The 19,741-nt window shown below is 37.2% G+C and overlaps 1 protein-coding gene across 2 annotated transcripts in view; it reads left to right on the top strand.

Moving 5' to 3' along the window:
* The first annotated feature begins 624 nt into the window (after positions 1-624).
* LOC107540218 (histone H2A-Bbd type 2/3-like) overlaps positions 625-19,741 on the top strand; it is a 55,221-nt gene continuing 36,104 nt past the window's right edge. Inside the window, exons 1-2 of one of the 2 annotated variants that reach the window (XM_087829305.1) lie at positions 625-758; positions 2,424-2,545. The gene's annotated coding sequence lies outside the window, so the exon portion shown is untranslated. The remainder of the gene's footprint in view (positions 759-2,423; positions 2,546-19,741) is intronic. The other variant, XM_087829304.1, reaches the window with a different exon arrangement.

Below are 19,741 nucleotides of genomic sequence, written 5' to 3'. Positions count from 1 at the left end.
CTGCTCAGTTTCCCATTTTCCAATGTCTATATATATTATATATGTTGTTTGTTCTTGCTCTCATTTTTTTTATCTGCCTTGGATTTCCACATGCTAATTCAGTGCACTTTCTGGTCCTTCTTTGTAACATGCATTGTTTGTTAATGTGCATTCTTAATGGTTATTACCTTTCTAGTGCTCACTATATTTAGCACTGTACCTGGACCCTGAATTCAAGGTGCTCAACTGAATTGGTGGGAGTCCGGCATTGAGTGGTATGTGAGGTAAATTCAAGAAAGTGGTGGAAAGATACTGAATGAATTTTAGTTCTAGCAAACCTTGACAAGCCATCATAAATAGGATCGTAGTGGGGAGACTTGGTAGGAGCATTGACAAGGCAAGCAAGGCCACTCTGTTTTACATGCAGTGTAGTTTTACTGGCCCGCCTATTCTCTCTGCGACTGTGGCTCTGAAATCTTGTAAACAGACTAATGAGCCCCATTCCCATCCTTCTGGATCAGAAGCTCTGCTAAGCCTCTGCAGCGGGCCAAGTCCCAGGCGCGCGAGGAGTCCACCCTGCAGCGCACCCTGCACGCCCGGAAGGAGTGGGGCGGGGCCTCCATGCTTGCTGCTGGGCCTGAACTGACTGGGGGAAGCGATCGTGGGGCCGACAGTTTCTAGGTGAAAGCAAAGGGCCGGCGCAAGGCTGCCTCCCGAGGCTCTCCTTACTTGCAATTCCTTCCGCTTTGCTGAATTGGGAGTTGCGACCTCCAGCACAGGTGGGTCCCGCCCTGTGGATCGGGGAAGGGGTGTCCTGGGTGGGTGCTATGGGTGAGGTTTGCTCAGGCGTCTGCTAGCTGGCCTGGAGCAGTGCGGGGCGGCGGCCCCCACCCCGGCTGCTGGGCTCATCAGCGGTGGTACTCACCTTAACTCTGGCTGAGGAAAAGGCCACTCGTGCCTTGCTGCAGGGCTGTCGTCACGGTTTGTGCCAGTTGCGCGACAAAGAGTCCGCGGCGAGATCAGCGCGGGGCCAGATGGGCCTAGTACTGTAAAAATGCTGGAAGATCTGGAGCAAGATCGTCTTGGGACTTTCACCCAGTATTCATTGTTTCAAACTCGATCGGACTTCCCAGTCCTGGATCTGTCACTGATTTGGTGTCTAGCTTTCAGGGAGTCCCTACCCGCTTTTTGCTTCACTTTGCTTGGCAGTGAAGTGAAAGGTGGCACTCGGCTGTCTGCAAGACCTTGCAGCACTGATTTTCTTTCGTTCTAATATCCACTAAGGTTCTCTGCCCAGATTTTACCCTTTGTCTGCCCCTCCTGAGCAAGGATGCCTTGCAAGAGTCGGGAGTGGCAGGGCAAGGCTTTGCGGAAGCTATGCAAGGAAGTTCTCGCTCTAATGAAAACAATTCTGAAAAGCCTTTTTAATACTAGTGACTGCCTTGAAAACTGAAAACATTCATTCAATGCTTAGTTGAATGTCAACTCTGAAGAATGCTCTTGTGAATGCTTTACTATTAAATATTTTAACTGGATGATTGACCAAAATGTTTTGTGTTGAATTAACATAATACACTGCTTAGCAAGTCTCATCATAAAAGACTTGGGTGACTTAAGTGTGTATACCCAATCGCTGAAAGAAAACCTTGAGCTCTCACATATAGGAATATTTCCATAATCCATTCCCATACAGCAGTTTTTAGAGTGGCTTCTTAGCATGGTATTGCCCTTTCAGGAAACAATGTAGTGGAAGTCATATACAATTTATCTTATGTGAACTTAACTCTAAAGGCAAAGAATAATTATAAACAGCATGGACCAACATTGTGGTGTCATTCTGATTCATCTGCATTAAGGAACTTGTGATAATAATAATAGCAACAATATATTATGCAAAGCACTGTAATCTTGAAAATGAGAGGTGAATGTGTTTATCACCATACAGAAAGAGGCTATACTTTATTTCATAACCAGTTCGTGATGAAGGGAATGTTTGCTGGGGTGATTGAGCCTGGGGGCATCTTTTGGTTGCCCCACCTCATTCTTCATCTTGGAAGTGTGGACTGGAATGGGTCACAACCTTTTTTGACATCTGTGTTAGGAATCATAAGCAGTTGTGTATCTACTTGTCAATACTGGGAACAGCAGTAAAATATCCAAACATGACTCAGTGACTGCTGTGTTTCTAGCAGCTGTGTTTTCTGCCTGTCAGGAAGGGGGAGAGGGGCTGGATTAAAAAACCTCTTTGGTAGGAAGAGTCTCTTTCTGATTGGAGCCAAAGTGAACATAGATCCACCGGTTGGGCAGTTTTGTGACCCTCTTTCTGCAACACCAAATGACCCCCATGATGATATGGGTTATACATGCACCTGCCATTGACCTCATGTAAAGAATTTACAGAATAAGAGGCTCTTGACAAAACCCTATCTATGCCACACCTGCAGGTTCTAGGCAAGGAGTGTCTGATATGAAGATGGGTGTCCAAGGCATGGGACCTGATGATTTCCCAAATGGCCAATAAATGAGAAGGAAATTGTGATAGACATCTGCTGAGCTAACCTTGAGGGTGAGTTTAGAATTGGCTGTTTGGCAGGACTTGGTGAATGCTTTGGTCATATTTTTACTCTGTTCATTCATTCTTGTATTCCAAAGACAATCAATGAATGCTTGCTCTGTGCCAGGATGCTGATCCACTCACCGAGATTGGCAGCACAGAGGGACAATATGTTTTGGAGGACAACAGAAATTCAACTTTAAGCATGCTGAGTCTGAGGCACCCCCACTCTTCCCCAATCCCTGTATCTAATCAGTACAAAGTCTTGTCACTTCTGCCTTCTGGATATTTTTAAAACCCATCCACTTCTGTTTGCCCCTCCCACTGCTACTCCAAATTTCAAGCCAGAATCATTCTTTTTAAGTGTCTTTTAAAAATATGTTTTTATTGATTTTAGAGAAAGAAGAACGGAGAGGGAGAGAGAGAAACATGGATCAGCTACCTCCTGCATGCCCCCTAATGGGGATGGAGTTTGTAACCCAGGCATGTACCCTGACCAGTCCTGGAACCAGAGACCTCCTGGTGCATGGGAGGACACTTAACCAACTGAGCCACACTGGCCAGGGCATTTAGTGATTTTAAAATGTTTATTTTAGAAAACTCAAATCATTGCTGGACCCTCAACCTTCATGGGAAAACTACCACTCCTACCATTACCACAGTAGCAGCAGCAACAGCATACAATAGCCTAATGAGCTCTGTATTATTCCTAATATACTGTCTAAGAGACAAACTCTTTTTCCTCTGCTTTCTGGGGTATTTTTTAAATTGTGTATTCGGATATAATTTACATAGCATAGAATTGACTCATTTTAAGTGTACATGCCAATGATTTTTAGTAAATTTGTTGAGTGGTGCAACCATCACTACAGTCCAGTTTTAGACAATTCCATCACCTCAATGACATCTCTCTTTTATCCATTTGCAGTTAATTCCCATTACCACTCCCAGCCACTGGCAACCATTAATCTGCTTTCTGTGCCTATGGATTTGCCTATTCTGAACATTTTATATAAATGGACTCATATAATATGTGGTCTTTTGTGAATTGTTTATTTTACTCATTATGGTGTTTTTAAGATAAATCCATGTTGTAACATGTATCAGTACCTCATTACTTTTAATGGATGAATAATGTCTCACTGATTACATTTGTTTTTCCATTCATCAGTTGATGGTATTTGGGATTTTTTCAATTTTTGGGCTACTGTAAGTGCTGCTATGAGCATTTGTGTGCAAATTTTTGTTTGAGCACCCATATTCAGTTCTTTTGAATATATAACTGAGGAGTTGAATTACTGGGCCATACTGTAACTATTTTTTAATCTTTTCCCAAATTGTTTTCCAAAGGATCTGCACCATTTCACATTTATATCTTTACATGCGCTACCAGCAAGGCATGAAAGTTCTCATTTCTCCCACACCCTCACTTACACTTACTTTTCTCTTTAAAAATAAATTATACCTACCCTTGTGGGTGTGAAATAATATCTGATTGTGGTTTGGATTTGCATTTCCCTAATCATTAATGATATTGAACATCTTTTCATCTGCTTTTTTTTGGCCATTTTAATATGTTTTTTTGAGAAATGACAAATATTTTGCACATCTTTCAATTAGGTTGTTTTCATTTTAATTATTGAAATATAAGGGTTCTTTATATACTCTGGATACAAGTTCTTTATCAGGTATATGATTTAAAAATATTTTCCTCAGGCTGTGGCTTGTCTTTTAATTTTGGGGGTTTTTATTGAGGTAGCATTGGTTTATAATATTGTTTCTGGTATACATCATTGTAATTTAATATCTGTATACACTACAGCATGACCACCACCAAAGTCTAGTTTCTATCCATCACTATACATTTGACCACCTGTACCCATTTTGCCTTCTCCCCATATCCCATTCCAACTGATAACCACAAATCTGTTGTCTGTATCTATGAGTTTGTTTCTTTTTCTTTTTTCTTCTATAGTCCACATATAATTGAAATTATATGATTTTTGGCCTTTTCTGTCTGACTTATTTCACTTAGCATAATACCCTCAAGGTCCATCCATGTTGTTGCAGATGACAGTATTTCATCTTCTTAAGGCTGAATATATGCATGAATATATACTACATATTCGTTATCCATTCATCAGTCAGTGGACACATAAATTGCTTTCATATCTTGGCTATTGTAAATAATGCTGCAGTGAACATGGGGGTGAATATATGTTTCCCAATTGCAGTCATGCACAACACAACAGCATTTCAGTCAACAATAAACTGCACATTCGAGGGTGGTCTCATGAAATTGTAATAAAGCTATAAAATTCCTAGTGACATTATAGCCATTGTAATATCGTAGTGCAATGCATTATTCACATTTTTAGGGTGATGCTGGTATAAATAAAAATACAATACTGTCAGTCATATAAAAGTATAGCGCATAGAATTATGTACAGTACATAATATTGATTAAAACAATTATGCAACTGGTTTACATATTTACTACATTATACTTTTATCATTATTTTAGAGTGTATTTTTTTTACTTATGAAAAAAGTTTGCTGTAAATTAGTATACCGTGTTAAGCTGCAGCAGCCTCATACATGTCATGTTTACTGCAACTCTTGATTGTGCTTGATTTAATCTTGTGTTGTTTTGTACAACAACATACTGGAAAGGCTTGTAGCCTAGGAGCAATAGACTGCACAATATAGCCTAGGTGTACAGTAGGCTATACCATCTAGGTTTTTGTAAGTATACTCTATGATGATCACACAACAATGAAATCACCTAATGACACAGTCCTTTTTTAGATTTTTTAATTTTTAAATTACAGTTGAAAAACAATATTATATTAGTTTCATATGTACAGCATAGTGGTTAGACACTTATATAACTTACAAGGTAATCCCCAATAAGTCTAGTACCCACCTGACATCATACATAGTTTTTACAATATTATTGACTATATTCCCCTATGCCCATGACTATTTTTATAACTGGCAACTTGTACTTCTTTTTAAAATTAAATTTCATTTTTTAAATAGGATTAATCTTTATTGTTGAAAGTATTACAGATATCTCTCCTTCCCCTTCACTGGCCCCCTCCAACCCTCTCCTGCCCCCACCCCAGGCCTTCCCCACACTATCATTTGTTCATGAGCTATGCATATATGCATATAAGTTTTTTGATTAATCTCTTCACACCCTCCCCCCTTTCCCTCTGAAATACTTCCATCTGCTGTAGGTTTCAATGTCTCTATATCTGTTTTGTTCATCAGGTATTTTTTGTTCATTAGATTCCATATATAAGTGAGATCATGTGATACTTGTCTTTCTCTGACTGGCTTATTTCACTTAGCATAATACTCTCCAGGTCCCTCCATGCTGTCCCAAAGGGCAAAAGATCCCTCTTTCTCACAGCTGCATAGTATTCCACGGTATAAATGTACCACAGCTTTTTTAATCCACTCATCTACTAATGAGCATTTGGGCTGTTTACAGATCTTAGCTATTGTAAACTGTGCTGCTATGAACACAGGGGTGTGTTTGTTCTTTCTGATTGGTGTTTTGGGTTTCTTATGATAGATTCCAAGAAGTGGGATCACAGGGTCAAATGGCAGTTCCAAATTTAATTTTTTGAGGAAACTCCATACAGTTTTTCCATAGTGGCTGCACCAGTCTGCATTCCCACCAGCAGTGTACTAGGGTTCCTTTTTCTCCACATTTTCACCAGCACTTGTTGTTTATTGATGGCAGCCATTCTGACAGGTGTGAGGTGATATCTCACTGTGGTTTTCTTTACTTATTTATTTACTTTTATGAAGCAAGTTGCCTTTTTTAATGCAAATGCACCTTCTTTCCTAACAATTGGCTTTTTCAATTAGATAAATATTTATAATGTGTTTTCTTTTTCTTTTCTTTTATATTTTTATCTTTATTGTTGAAAGTATTACAAATGTCCTCTTTTCCCCCCATTGATCCCCTTCACCCCACAGCCACCCCACCCCCAGGCCTTCCCCATGCCAATGTCTGTGTCCAGGGGTTATGCTTATAAACATAAAAATTCTTTGATTAATCTCTCCCCACCCACTCCCCCATCCCCACCTTCTTTCCAAGATCCCTCAGTCTGTTCCATGCTTCTATTTCTCTGGATCTATTTTGCTCATTAGTTTATTTTGTTTATTACATTCCACATATGAGTGAGATCATATGGTACTTGTCTTTCTCTGCTTGGCTTATTTAACTTAGCATAATACTCTCCAGTTCCCTCCATGCTGTCCCAAAGGATAAGAGATCCTTCTTTTTTATAGCTGCATAGTATTCCATAGTATAAATGTCCCACAGCTTTTTTATCCACTCATCTACTGATGGGCACTTGGGCTGTTTCCAGATCTTAGCTATTGTAAATTGTGCTGCTTTTCTTAGCTATTGTAAATTGTACTGCTATGAACATAGAGGTGCATACGTTCTTCCTGATTGGTGTTTCAGGATTCTTAGGATATATTCCTAGAAGTGGGATCACTGGGTCAAAAGGCAGCTCCATTTTTAATTTTTTGAGGAACCTCCATGCTGTTTTCCATAGTGGCTGCACCAGTCTGCATTCCCACCAACAGTGTACTAGGTTTCCCTTTTCTCCACATCCTCACCAGCATTTGTCGTTCATTTTGTTGGTAGCCATTCTGATAGGTGTGAAGTGATACCTCATTGTGGTTTTATTTTTTCTTTTTTAAAAATATATCTTTATTGATTTCAGAGAGAGGAAAGGAGAGGGAAAGAGAGAAATAGAAACATCAATGATGAGAGAGCCATTGATCGAGCCTGCAACCCGGGCATGTGCCCTGACCGGGAATCGAACCCCAATCACCTGGATCCCAGGTCGACGCTCAATCGCTGAGCCACTCCCGGCCAGGCTCATTGTGGTTTTAACTTGCATCTATCTGATGATTAATTACTTTGAGCATTTTTTCATCTGTCCCTTGGCTATCTGTATGTCTTCTTTGGAGAATTGTCTATTTAGGTCTTTTGCCCATTTTTAAATTGGATTGTCTTCCTTTTGTTTCACTGTGGTTTTAATTTGCTTTTCCCTGATGATTAGTGAGCATCTGTTCATTTTTCTATTGGCCATCAGTATGTCCTTTTTTGGAGAAGTGTGTTTTCGGGTCCTTTACCCATTTTTTAATTGAGTTGTTTCTTTTTTTGGTGTTAACTTGCATGAGTTTTATTATTATAATTTTGGAATATTAACACCTTATCGGAGATATCATTGGCAAATTTCTTCCATTCAGTAGGCAGTGTTTTCATTTTGTTGATGGTTTTCTTTTCTGTGCAAAACCTTTTCAGTTTGATGTAGTCCCATTTGTTTACTTTTTTCTTTTGTTTGCCTTGTCTGAGTAGATATATCAGAAAAAATATTACTAAGAGAAATGTAAGAGATTTTACTGGTTATGTTTTCTTCTAGGAGTTTTATGGTTTCAAGTCTTACATTTAAATCTTTGATCCATTTTGAGTTTATTCTTGTATATTGTGTAAGAAGGCAGTCTAGTATCATTTTTTAGTGATATATTTCTCAGAACAGATTTTCATTGTTAAGCAGTACATGACTACAGTTTTCATATTCTTTGAATAAATACCCAGAAGTGGAATAGCTGGATCATATGGTAGTTCTATTCTTAATTTTCTGATGAACCTCCATAGTGTTTCCACAGTGGCTGCACCAATTTACAATCACACCATTTATATATCGATTGAAGGATAAGTTCCATCTTACCTATATGAACAAGGAATGTCTCTGCACGTATATAGATACTTAATTTCTCCCAGCAATATTTTATAGTTTTAGTATAAAATTCTTGCATTTATTTTGTTAAATTTATTTCTAAGTATTTTATTCGTTTTGATGATAATGTGAATGAAATTTTTTCTTTCTAAATAATTTATTTTTAGACTAGTTTTAAGTTTATAAAAAAATTGAGAGGAAGGTGCAGAGATTTCTCATATGCTTCCTGCCTCCACAAATGCATAGTCTCCCCCATTATTAACATCCCCCAACCAAAATGTTAAAATTTTTTTTTACTATGGATGAACCTGTATTGACACATCATAATCACCTAAGGTCCATAGTTTACCTAAGGGTTCACTCTTGGTGTTGTACATTCAATGGTTTTAGACAAAGATATAATGACATATATTCACCATTATAATATCATACAAAATATTTCACTGCCTTCATCTTCTTTGCTCTACCTGTTCATCTCTTCCCTCCACCCTACCTTTGGCAACCACTGATTTTTTTGTCTCCATAGTTTCACTTTTTCAAGAATGTTATATAGTTAAAATCATGCAATAGGTAACCTTTTAAGATTGGCTTCTTTCACTTATCAATATGCATTTAAGGTTCCTCCATGTATTTTCATGACTTGGTAGCTTTTTTTTTTTTGCCCTGAATAGTATTTTATTATCTGAACTTACCAGTTTACTTATCTATTCATTGAAGGATGCATTAGTTGCTTGCAAGTTTTGAGCTATTAAGAACAAAGGTCTATAAACATCCATATGTAAGGTTTTTTGGTGGACATACGTTATTCATTCCTTTGGGTAAATACCAAGAAGCATTATTGCTGGATCATATGGTAAGAGTATGTTTAGTTTTTTTAGAAACCACCAAACTGTTTTCCAAAGTAGCAGTACCACTTTGCATTCCCACCAGCCATGTATAGAGTTCCTGTTTCTCCACACCCTTGCCAACATTTGGTGGTGTCAGTCTTTCAGATTTCAGTCATTCTAGTAGGTGTGTAGTGGTATCTCATTGTTTTAATTTGCATTTCCCTGATGACATATTATATGGAACATCTTTTCATATACTCAGTTGCCATCTTATATCTTCTTTGGTGAGGTGTTTGGTAAGGTCTTTGGCCCATTTTTTAATTGGGTTGTTTGTTTTCTTATTGTTGAGTCTTAGAAATTTTTTGTATATTTTAGATAATAGTCTTTTATCAGATGTGTGTTGCAAATAATTGCTCCCAACCTGTGGCTTGTCTTATAATTTTCATGGTATTGCATTTCACAGAGTAGAAGTTTTAATTTTAATAAAGTTCAGCTTGTCAATTATTTTCTTGTGGATCATGTTTTTGGTGTTGTATCTAAAAAGGCATCACAATACCTAAGGCCATCTAGGTTTTCTCTTATGTTATCTTCTAGGAATTTTATAGTTTTGCATTTTATATTAGGTCTTTGATATATTTTGGCTTAATTTTTTAGTAAAGTTGTGTCTAGATCCTTTTTATTACATGTGGATGTTCAATTGTTTCAGAATCACTTGTTGAAAAGATTACCTTTGCTCCATAATATTGCCTTTCCTTTTTTGGCATTTGACTATGGGGGTTGGTTTTTAAGATCTCTATTCTGTTCTATTGATCTATTTATTCTTTTGCCATTACCACACTGTCTTGATTACTGTAGCTTTATAGTAAGTCTTGAACTCAGATGGTGTCAGTCCTCCAATTTTGTCCTCATTCAATACTGTGTTGGCTAGTCTGCGTCTTTTACCTCTACATGTAAATTTTAGAATCAGTTTGTCAATATCCATAAAATAACTTGCTAGGATTTTGATTGGGAATGCATTGAATACAGTGGTACTTCGGTTTTTTAATGTAATCTGTTCCGGAAGACTGGTCAAGTTCTGAAACGTTAAAAAACCGAGGGATCAACAGCCGACGGCTAGGCCTTAGGATCTTGCACTCAGCAGAAGCCGTGTGGCATATTTGACTTCTGCAGCATGTTCAAAACTGAAGCATTTACTTCCGGATTTACGGCATTTGTAAACCGAAACGTTCATCATCGGAAACCTTCGAAAACCGAGACTGTGTATAAATCAAATTGGGAAGACCTGACATCTTGACAATATTGAGTCTTCATATTCATGAACATAGAAAATCTTTCCATTTATTTCATTATTCTTTTACTTGTTCATTAGTATTTTGTGGTTTTCTTCAAATAGATCATATATATATATGTATATACACACACACATATATATGTATATATTTATATATATAGTTATATTTACACCTAAGTATTTCATTTGGGGCGTTCTAATGTAAATAGTGTTGTGTTTTTAATTTCAAATTCCACTTGTTTATTGTTGCTATATATAAAGCAATTAACTTTTGTATATTGGTCCCAGGAATTATTTTTTTATTTCAGATTTTCTACATAGACGATCATGTTATCTGCCAAGAAAGATATATGCCTTCCTTCCCAATCTTTATGCCTTTCATTTCCTTTTCTTGCCTTATTGCATTAGCAAGGACTTCTAGTAGAATGTTGTGTTGAAAAACAATAGTGAGGAGAAAAATTCTTGCCTTGTACCTGATCTTAATGGGAAAGCTTCAAGTTTCTCACCATTAAATATGACGGTAGCTGTAGGTTTTCTGTAGCTAATCTTTATCAAGTTGAGAAAGTTCTCTACTCCTAGTTTACTGAGAGTTTTTATTATGAATGTATATTAGATTTTATCAAATGCTTTTCTGCATCTATTGATATAATCATGTAATTTTTCATTTTTAGTCTGTTGATGTGATAGATAACATTGATTTTCAAATGTTGAACTAGCTTTGCATACCTGGAAATAAATCCCATTTGGTTATGGTGTATAATATTTTTTATACAATTTTAGATTTAGTAATATTTTGTTAAGTTTTGGAAGGTTATTAATTATTGATTTAATTTTTAAATAAATATAAATCTATTCAGATCATCCATTTCTTCTTGTGTGAGTTTTTGCAGATTGTGTCTTTCAAGAAATTGTTAAATGTCACCTAGGTTATCAAATTTGTGGGCACAGAGTTGTTCACAGTATTTCTTTCTTTTCCTTTGGATGTCCATGGGATCTGTAGTGACATACCCTCTTTCATTTCTGATGTTAGTAATATGTGCCTTCTCTTTTTTTTAGTTAGCCTGGCTAGGAGTTTATTCATTTTTAAAAATATTTTCAAAGAACCAGATTTTGGTTTCATTGATTTTCTCTATTTCCTGTTTTAAATTTCATTATTTTCTACTCTAATTCTTATTATTTCTTTTCTTCTGCTTACCTAGGATTTAACTTATTCTTCCTCTTATAGTTTTCTAAGATGGAATCTTAGAGTAATGATTTTAGATAGGTTTTTTTTTCTTTTCTAATAGTATATGCATTCAATGCTGTAAATTTCCCCTAGGCACTGAATTTGCTACATCCCACAAATTTTGATAAGTTGTGCTTTCCTTTTTATTTATTTCAAAGTATTTTTACATTTCTCTTGAGATTTCTTCCTTGACTATTTGTTATTTAGAAGTGTGTTGTTTAATCTCCACATATTTGAGGATCTCCAGTTATATTTCTAGAAACGTGTGGTTTCTACTCTTTTAAATTGTTAAGGTGTATTTTATGACCCAAAATGTGGTCTATCTTGGTGAATGTTTCATGTGAGCTTGATAAAAATGTATATTCTTCCATTTTTGGATTTATAAATTTCAATTACATGCAGTTGATTGATGGTGTTGAGTTCAACTACGTCCTTACTGATTTTATGCTTGCTGTATCTGTCATTTTTCTGTGAGAGATTATCTATTTCTAAATGCAATTACATTAGTTTTGCCTCATGTAGTTTGATGCTCTATTGTTAAATGCATATACACTAGGAATTCTTATATCTTCTTGGAGAATTGACCCATTTATCATTATGTAATGCCCTACTTTATCCCTGATAACTTTGCAGCCCGCTCTGTCTAAAAATAATATAGCTATTCCTGCTTTTTTTGATTAGTATTAGCATGGTATATTTTCTCCATTCATTTACTTTTTATCTACATGTGCCTTTATATTGAACATGTGTTTCTTGTAGAGAACATATAGTTGGATAATGTTTTTTTATCCACTCTGATGATTTCTTTGAATTGGTGCATTTAGACTATCAGTATTCAGAGGGATTATGATATAGTTGAGTTAATATCTATCATATTCATTACAATTTTCTATTTGTTGCCCTTGTTTTGTTTTAATTTATCTTTATTCTTGAAAGTATTACAGATGTCCCCCTTTTCACCCCATTGATCTCCACCCTGCATCCACCCCACCCCCAGGCCTTCTTCATACCAATGTGTTGCCCTTGTTTTTGTTCCTATTTTTCTCTTCCACTCTTTTTCTGCATTATGCGATTTTTATAAAAGTATAATTGGCATGCAATATTATATTATTTTCAGGTGGACAACATAATGATTGAGCATTTTTATACCTTATGTGATCACCTCACTTAGTCTTATAACCATTGGTCACCATGCAAAGTTATATTATTAACTATATTCCCCTTCACCTTTTTTACTTATCCTCCACTTTCTGCCTCTCTGGAAACCATAAGGTTATTCTCTGTTTCAATGAATGTTTTTGTTTTTTGGGGTTTTTTAAAGATTTAATTGAGCATTTTATATGATTCCATTTTCTCTTCCTTCTTAGCACATCGGTTATACATCTTTTAGTGGTTGCCCTACAGTGTTCAATATACATTTACAACTAATCAAAGTCCACTTTCAAATAACACTATACCACTTCGCGGGTAGTGTAAGGGCCTTATAATAACAAAATAATTGTAATTCCTTTCTCCATTCCATTGTATCATTGCTGTCATTTATTTTACGTATATGTAAGCATGCATAAATATGATATAAGCATACACAATCAAATACATTGTTGCTATTATTTTGAGCAAACTTTTACCTTAAATTTATTAAGAATAAGAAAAATAAAATTTTTTATTTTAGCTTAGCTTATTCCATCTTTAATGTTCTTTGGCTCTGAGTTTCTGACCTATATTATTTTTCTTCTCTCTAAAGAACTCTTAATATATTTTTTAAGGCAGGTCTACTTCAGTATTGTAACAATTACTTCAACTTCTGTTTGTCTGAGAAAGCCTATTTTTCCTTTACTTTTGAAGGATAATATCACAAGACACAGAATTCTAGGTTGTTAGTTTTTTTCTCTCAACATAAAATATTTCACTCCACTAACTTCTTGCTTACATGATTTCTGAGAACTCAGATGTAATTTTTATCATTGTTCCTCTATATGTAAGGTATTTTTGTTCCTCTATCTTCTTTCAGGGTTTTTTTCTTTAACTTTCATTTTCTGTAATATGAAAATGATATGCTTCCTGGATCTATGTTTTAGTGTTTGACATTAATTTGGGGAAATTCTCATATATTATTGATTTAGATATTAATTCTGTTCCTTTCTCTATTTCTTCTCTTTCTGGTATTTCCATTACATGTATGTTATGCCTTTATAGTTGTTTCACTGCCTTTGGATATTCTGTTCTGTTTTCAGGAGTCTTTATTCTCTTTGCTTTTTGGTTTTTGACAATTATATTGATATATCCTCTAGATCAGAATTTCTTTCCTTAGCTGCATCCAGTCTACTAATAAACCCATCAAGCATTCTTCATTTTTGTTTGTGTGTTTTTTATGCTCAGCATTTCTTTAGGTTCTTTATTAGCATTTCCACTTCTCTGCTTATACTGTGCATCTGTTTTTGCCTGCTGTCTACATTATCCATTAAATCCCTTAGCATATTAATAATATTTTTAAATTTTATTTATGTTTTAAATTATCTTTATTCCTGAAAGTATTACAAATGTCCCCTCCCCCCCCCACTCTCATTGATGCCCTCCACCCTGCACACACACACAAACACACCCCACTCTAGGCCTTCACCACAATATTGTCTGTGTCAATGGGTTAAACATATATGCATATAAGTTCTTAGGTAAATTTCTCCTCACCCACACACCCCTGCCTTCTCTTTGAGATTAGTCAGTCTGTACCATGTTTCTCTGTCTCTGGATCTATTTTGTTCATCTGTTTATTTTGTTCATTAGATTCCACAAATAAGTGAGATCATGTGATGTTTGTCTTTCTCTGCCTGGCTTATTCCACTTAACATGATACTCTCCAGGTCCCACCATGCTGTCTCAAAGGGTAAGGGATCCTCCTTTTTCACATATGCATAGTATTCCATGGTGTAAATGTCCAAGAAGATGCCTGATATTATTTCAGTCTTCTTGAACTTGTAGAGACTTGTTTTGTGTCCTAATCTGTGGTCTATCTTTGAGATGGCCCATGTGCACTGGAGGAGAATATATATTCTGCAGTTTTGGGGTGGAATGTTCTGTATATGTCAATTAAATCCATCTGATCTGTGTGTCATTAAGAGTCACCGTTTCCTTGTTGATTTTGTATTTGAAAGATCTATCCAGTAAAGTGAATGGGATGTTAAAGTTCCCTACTATTGACATCTATTGATGTCAATCTCTCCCTTAAAGTCCTCCAGAAGTTAGTTTTTTTCAGCCTGTGTGAGTTTTTTGTTCTGAGGTATATATGCTGTAGACAGCATACATTTGGGTCTTGTTTCCTTAACCATTCAACTACCCTATGTCCTTTGATTGGAACATTTAATTCATATATATTTAAGGTTATTATGTATAGGTACTTATCTATTGCCATTTTATTTCTTTATTCCAATGTTTCTCATTCTCTCTATTTCAACTTCTTGTTAAGCAGTCCCTTTAACATTTCTTGCAATGCTGGTTGGGTGGTGATAAACTCCTTTAGTCTTTTTTTTGTCTGGGAAGCTTTTTATTTCACCATCTATTTTGAATGATAAACTTGCTGGATAGAGTAGCCTTGGTTTCAGATCCTTGCTTTGCATTACCTTGAATACTTCATGCCATTCCCTTCTGGCCTGTAGAGTTTCTGATGAGAAATCTGCTGACAGCCTTTTGGGAGCTCCTTTGTAGGTAACAGATTGATTTTCTCTTGCTTTCTTTAAGATTATCTCTTTCTCTGGAATTTAGCATTTTAATTATGATGTGTCGGGGAGTGGGCTCTTTTCGTTCTTCTTGCTTGGGACTCTCTGTGCCTCCAGATCTTGTGTCATTTTTTTCTTCAGGTTCGGAAAGTTTTCTGCCATTATTTCTTCAAACTGGTTCTCTAACACTTGCTTACATTCTACTTCCTATGGCACTCCTATGATGCAAATATTGTTACATATCATGTCACACAGCTCCCTTAAACTGTCCTCCTGTTTTTTAACTTTTTTTTTATTTTTCTTTTTGGTTCTCTGACTGTTTTTTTTATACCCTGTCTTCTAATTCGCTGATGCAGTCCTCAGCTCCTCCTAATCATCTGTTTATTTCTTCCAATGTTTTATTTCTACTATGCCCTTCTTAATTTCCTTCATAGTTTTCATTTCTTTTCTCATGCCATTGAGCATCCTTATGATCAGTATTCTCAACACTATATCTGATAGATTGCTTATCTCCATGTCATTTAGTACTTCTTCTGGAGAATTCTTTTTTCCTTTCATTTGGGGCTTGTTTTTTTCTTCCTATTTTGGCTGCCTGTTTGGATTTGTTTCTATGTATTAGGTAGATATGCTAGGGCTCGCAGTCTTTTGGATGGTCTCTGGTACAGGCCAATGTCAGACATTCGTGGCTGGCCTTGAGTGCCCTGTTTGAAGCTTTCCCCACTCCAAAGCTTGTACTTGCCTCTGCTGGGGCTGGATGCACTTGGAAAGGACCATGATGTGCAACAAGGTCTGCTTTTCCAAGCTCTATGTCCAGAAGCAAATCAAGCAAAGCCTCAAAGCACCCAGAGGCTGATTGCTATTCATTCTCTTAATGAGCCTCAGGCTTAGAAACTCCACGGAGTGGGGTGAGAGGTTTTCCAACAGGGTGGGGCAATTGCTTCCTTCCCCCTCCCCAGAATAAAGCTGCTTGGATGGTAGATGTCTGCCTGAAAAAGATGTCCTCTGCTTTATGGGGAAATGACTCAACACAGGAATCCAGATGGCTGCCCTCAGAGCTCTATCCCCAGAGCCAGCATCCCTAAATATTTCTCATACAGCTTTAGTACACTCTACCCTCCCTCCACAGGAGACCAAGGTGAGTGTCTGGATACAAAATTTTGTGCATTGACCCTTTAAGATGGTGCCTGCATTTCTAGCCGTCTTTCTCTGGCAGACAGGGACCCTGTTGCTTTTCACAGCCAGATGTTATGTGAGCACATTCTCAGTTCTGGTGATTTGGGCTAGGAAGCCCAGCTTGGGGTTTAGGCCACAAAGTTCTCAGTGGGAACCCCCCCACCCCCAGAGCTGAGATATCCTTCTAAATCTCTAGCTGCTGCCTGTAGGAGCCCAGCCAGCCCTCTCACACCTCTGCCCTTCCTACCTGTTTCTATGCCATCTCTACTTGACGTGCTTACTTATGAGGGCTCTCTCCAGGTAGTCTTCAGTTGATTATTCAGAATGTTTTTAAAAAATATTTTAGTTGTAATTCCAGACACTTGGGAGAGTGTCAATGTACCTTTCATGCAATCTACCATCATCTTGGAATCTCATATTTGTTTTAAATTCCTGGTACAATAATTCTAACATATCTCCCACATGTGATTCTGATGCTTTCCCTGTCTATTCAAATTGTATTTTTTAAAAATTTATCTTTATTGTTGAAAGCAACACATATATCCCCTCTTTTTCCCCCCATTGATCCCCTCCACTGGGCACCCACTGCCCCCAAGCCTTCACCACAAATACTGTCTCTGTCCATGAGTTATGCATATATGCACATAAGTTCTTTGATTAATCTCTCCCACCCACCCCTTCCTTCCCACTGAGATTTATCAGTCTGTTCAATGCTTCTCTGTCTCTATTTTGTTCCTCAGTCTGTTTTGTTTATTAGATTCCACATATGAGTGAGATCATGTAAAACTGAATCAGGAAGAATCAGAAAACCTAGGCTAATAACAACTGATGAAATCGAAGCAGTTATAAAAAAAATTCCAGCCCACAAAAGCCTTTGTCCGGATGGCTTTGCAGGGGAGCTTCCTAATTCTTTAAGTTGTAGGGTTAGATAGTTTACTAAAAATTTTTCTAGCTTTTTGAAGTAGGCCTGTAGTGCTATGAACTTTCCTCTTAGGTCTTCTTTTGCTGTGTCCCATAGATTTTGGGTTGTTGTGTGTTCATTTTCATTTGTTTCCAAGGAAGTTTTTTATTTCTTTCCTGATTTTATTGGGAACCCATTCATTGCTTAATAGTATGCTATTTAGCCTCCATGTGATTGAATGTTTTTGAGTGTTTTTACTGTAGTTGATGTCTAATTTCATGCCATTGTGATCTAAGATGCTTCATATAATTTCAATCTTCTTGAACTTGTAGAGGCTTGTTTTACATTTAAGGTTATTATTGATAGATACTTCTCTATTGCAATTTTAATTCTTTATGCCTATGTTTCTCTTTCTATTTCTACTTCTAATTAGAGCAGTTTCTTTAACATTTCCTGCAGTGCTGGCTTGGTGGTGACAAACCCCTTTATCCTTTTTTTGTCTGGGAAGCTTTCTATTTCATGACCTATTTTGAATGATAGTCTTGCTGGATAAAGTAGTCTTGGTTTCAGATCTTTGTTTTGCATTACCTTGAATACTTCATGCCAGTCCCTTCTGTCCTGTAGAGTTTCTGGTGAGAAATCAGCTGACAGCCTTATGGGATCTCCTTTGTAGTTAACAGATTGCTTTTCTCTTGCTGCCTTTAATATTCTCTTTTTCTTGAATTCTTGGCATTTTAATTATAATGTGGGCTTCTTTGGATTCTTCCTGTTTGGGACTCTTTGTGCCTCCCGAACTTTTTTGAAGTTTTCCTTCAGCAGGTTAGGGAAGTTTTCTGCCATTATTTCTTACAACAAATTCTCTATCACTTGCTTTTTCTCTTCCCCTTTTGGCACTTCTATGATGCAAATATTGTTATGTTTCATGTTGTCCCATAGCTCCCTTAAACAATAATGCGAATACTGTCACACTTCATGTTGTCCCACAGCCCTCCTGTTTTTTAATTTAACTTATTTTTTTTTTTATCTCTGATTGAGTGATTTTTCCTGCCCTGTCTTCTAATTTGCTGATGCAATCCTCCACTTCTTCTAATATGCTATTTATTCCTTCCAATGTATTTTTTATTTCTGCTATGTCATTCTTAATTTCCTTCATAGTTTACATATCTTTTTTCATACTGTTGAACATCCTTACAATCATTATTCTGAACTCTATATCTGATAGATTGCTAATCTCCATTTCATTTAACTCTTCTTCTGGAGACTTCTCTTGTGCTATCATTTTGGGCTTTTTTTTGTTTTGTTTTGTTTTGTTTCTTTTTGTCTCCCCATTTTGGCTGCCTGATTGGGTTTGTTTCTATGTATTAAGTAGATATGCTAAGACTCTCAGCGTTTTTGGAGGGTCTCTAGTGCAGGCCAATGTCAGAAACAGTTTGTGACTAGCCCTGAATACCCTGTTTGGAGTTATCAAAAACCTTTGGTTTAAAGTCCCCTCTACTGAGTCTGTGTGTGGTTGGACAGGACCAAGATGCACACCAAAGTCTGCTTTTCTAAGGCCCAGGTCCAGAAGTATATGGGGCAAAGAACCGAAGTACTCTGAGGTCTGCCTCTGCCTGCAGTCCGGTTAATCTGATTCTCTTAATGAGGCTCAGGCTGTAGAAACTATCCAGGGTGGGGCAGCTGACTGTCATCAGTCTCTTAAGAAGCCTTAGGCTGTAGAAACTCCATGGGGTAGGGCAAGAGGTTTTCCAGCAGAGTGGAGCAATTGCTTTCTCACCAAGCAAAAGCAGCAAAATGTCTGCCTAAATAATACGTCCTCTGCAGTATGGGGGAATGACTCAGCACAGGAATCCAGAGGGGTGCCCTCTGAGCTTCATCTCCAGAGCCCACAACCCTAGATTCTCCTCACACAGCTCCAGTTCACTCTGCCCTCCCTCTGCTGGAGCCCAAGGTGAGTAGCTGCACATGAAACTTTGTGAGTTGGCTCTTTAAGAGATTGCTTGCATTTCTAGCAATCTCCCTGGCAAACAGAAACCCAGCTGCTTTTCACAGCCAGATGTTTTGTCAGCACCTTTTTCAAGTTTGGTGCTCTGGGCTGGGAAGCCCAGTCTGGGGTTTAGGCCCCAGAGTCCTCAGTGGGAACCCCCCAGAGCTTAAATATCCCTCTGGACTTTCAGTTGCTGCCTGTGGGAGCCCAGACAGCCCTCTCGTGCCTCCGCACTTCCTACCAGTCTCTATGTGGTTTCTACTTTAGGTCTTTGGTTATGAAGGTGCTCTCCAGCTTGTCTTCAGTTACAGTTGATTATC

The sequence above is a fragment of the Miniopterus natalensis genome, chromosome X, assembly GCF_054644295.1.
Source record: "Miniopterus natalensis isolate mMinNat1 chromosome X, mMinNat1.hap1, whole genome shotgun sequence".
NCBI lineage: Eukaryota > Metazoa > Chordata > Mammalia > Chiroptera > Miniopteridae > Miniopterus > Miniopterus natalensis.
The sequence above is the reverse complement of the archived record's forward strand: the minus strand, read 5'-3'. Positions and strand labels throughout refer to the sequence as shown.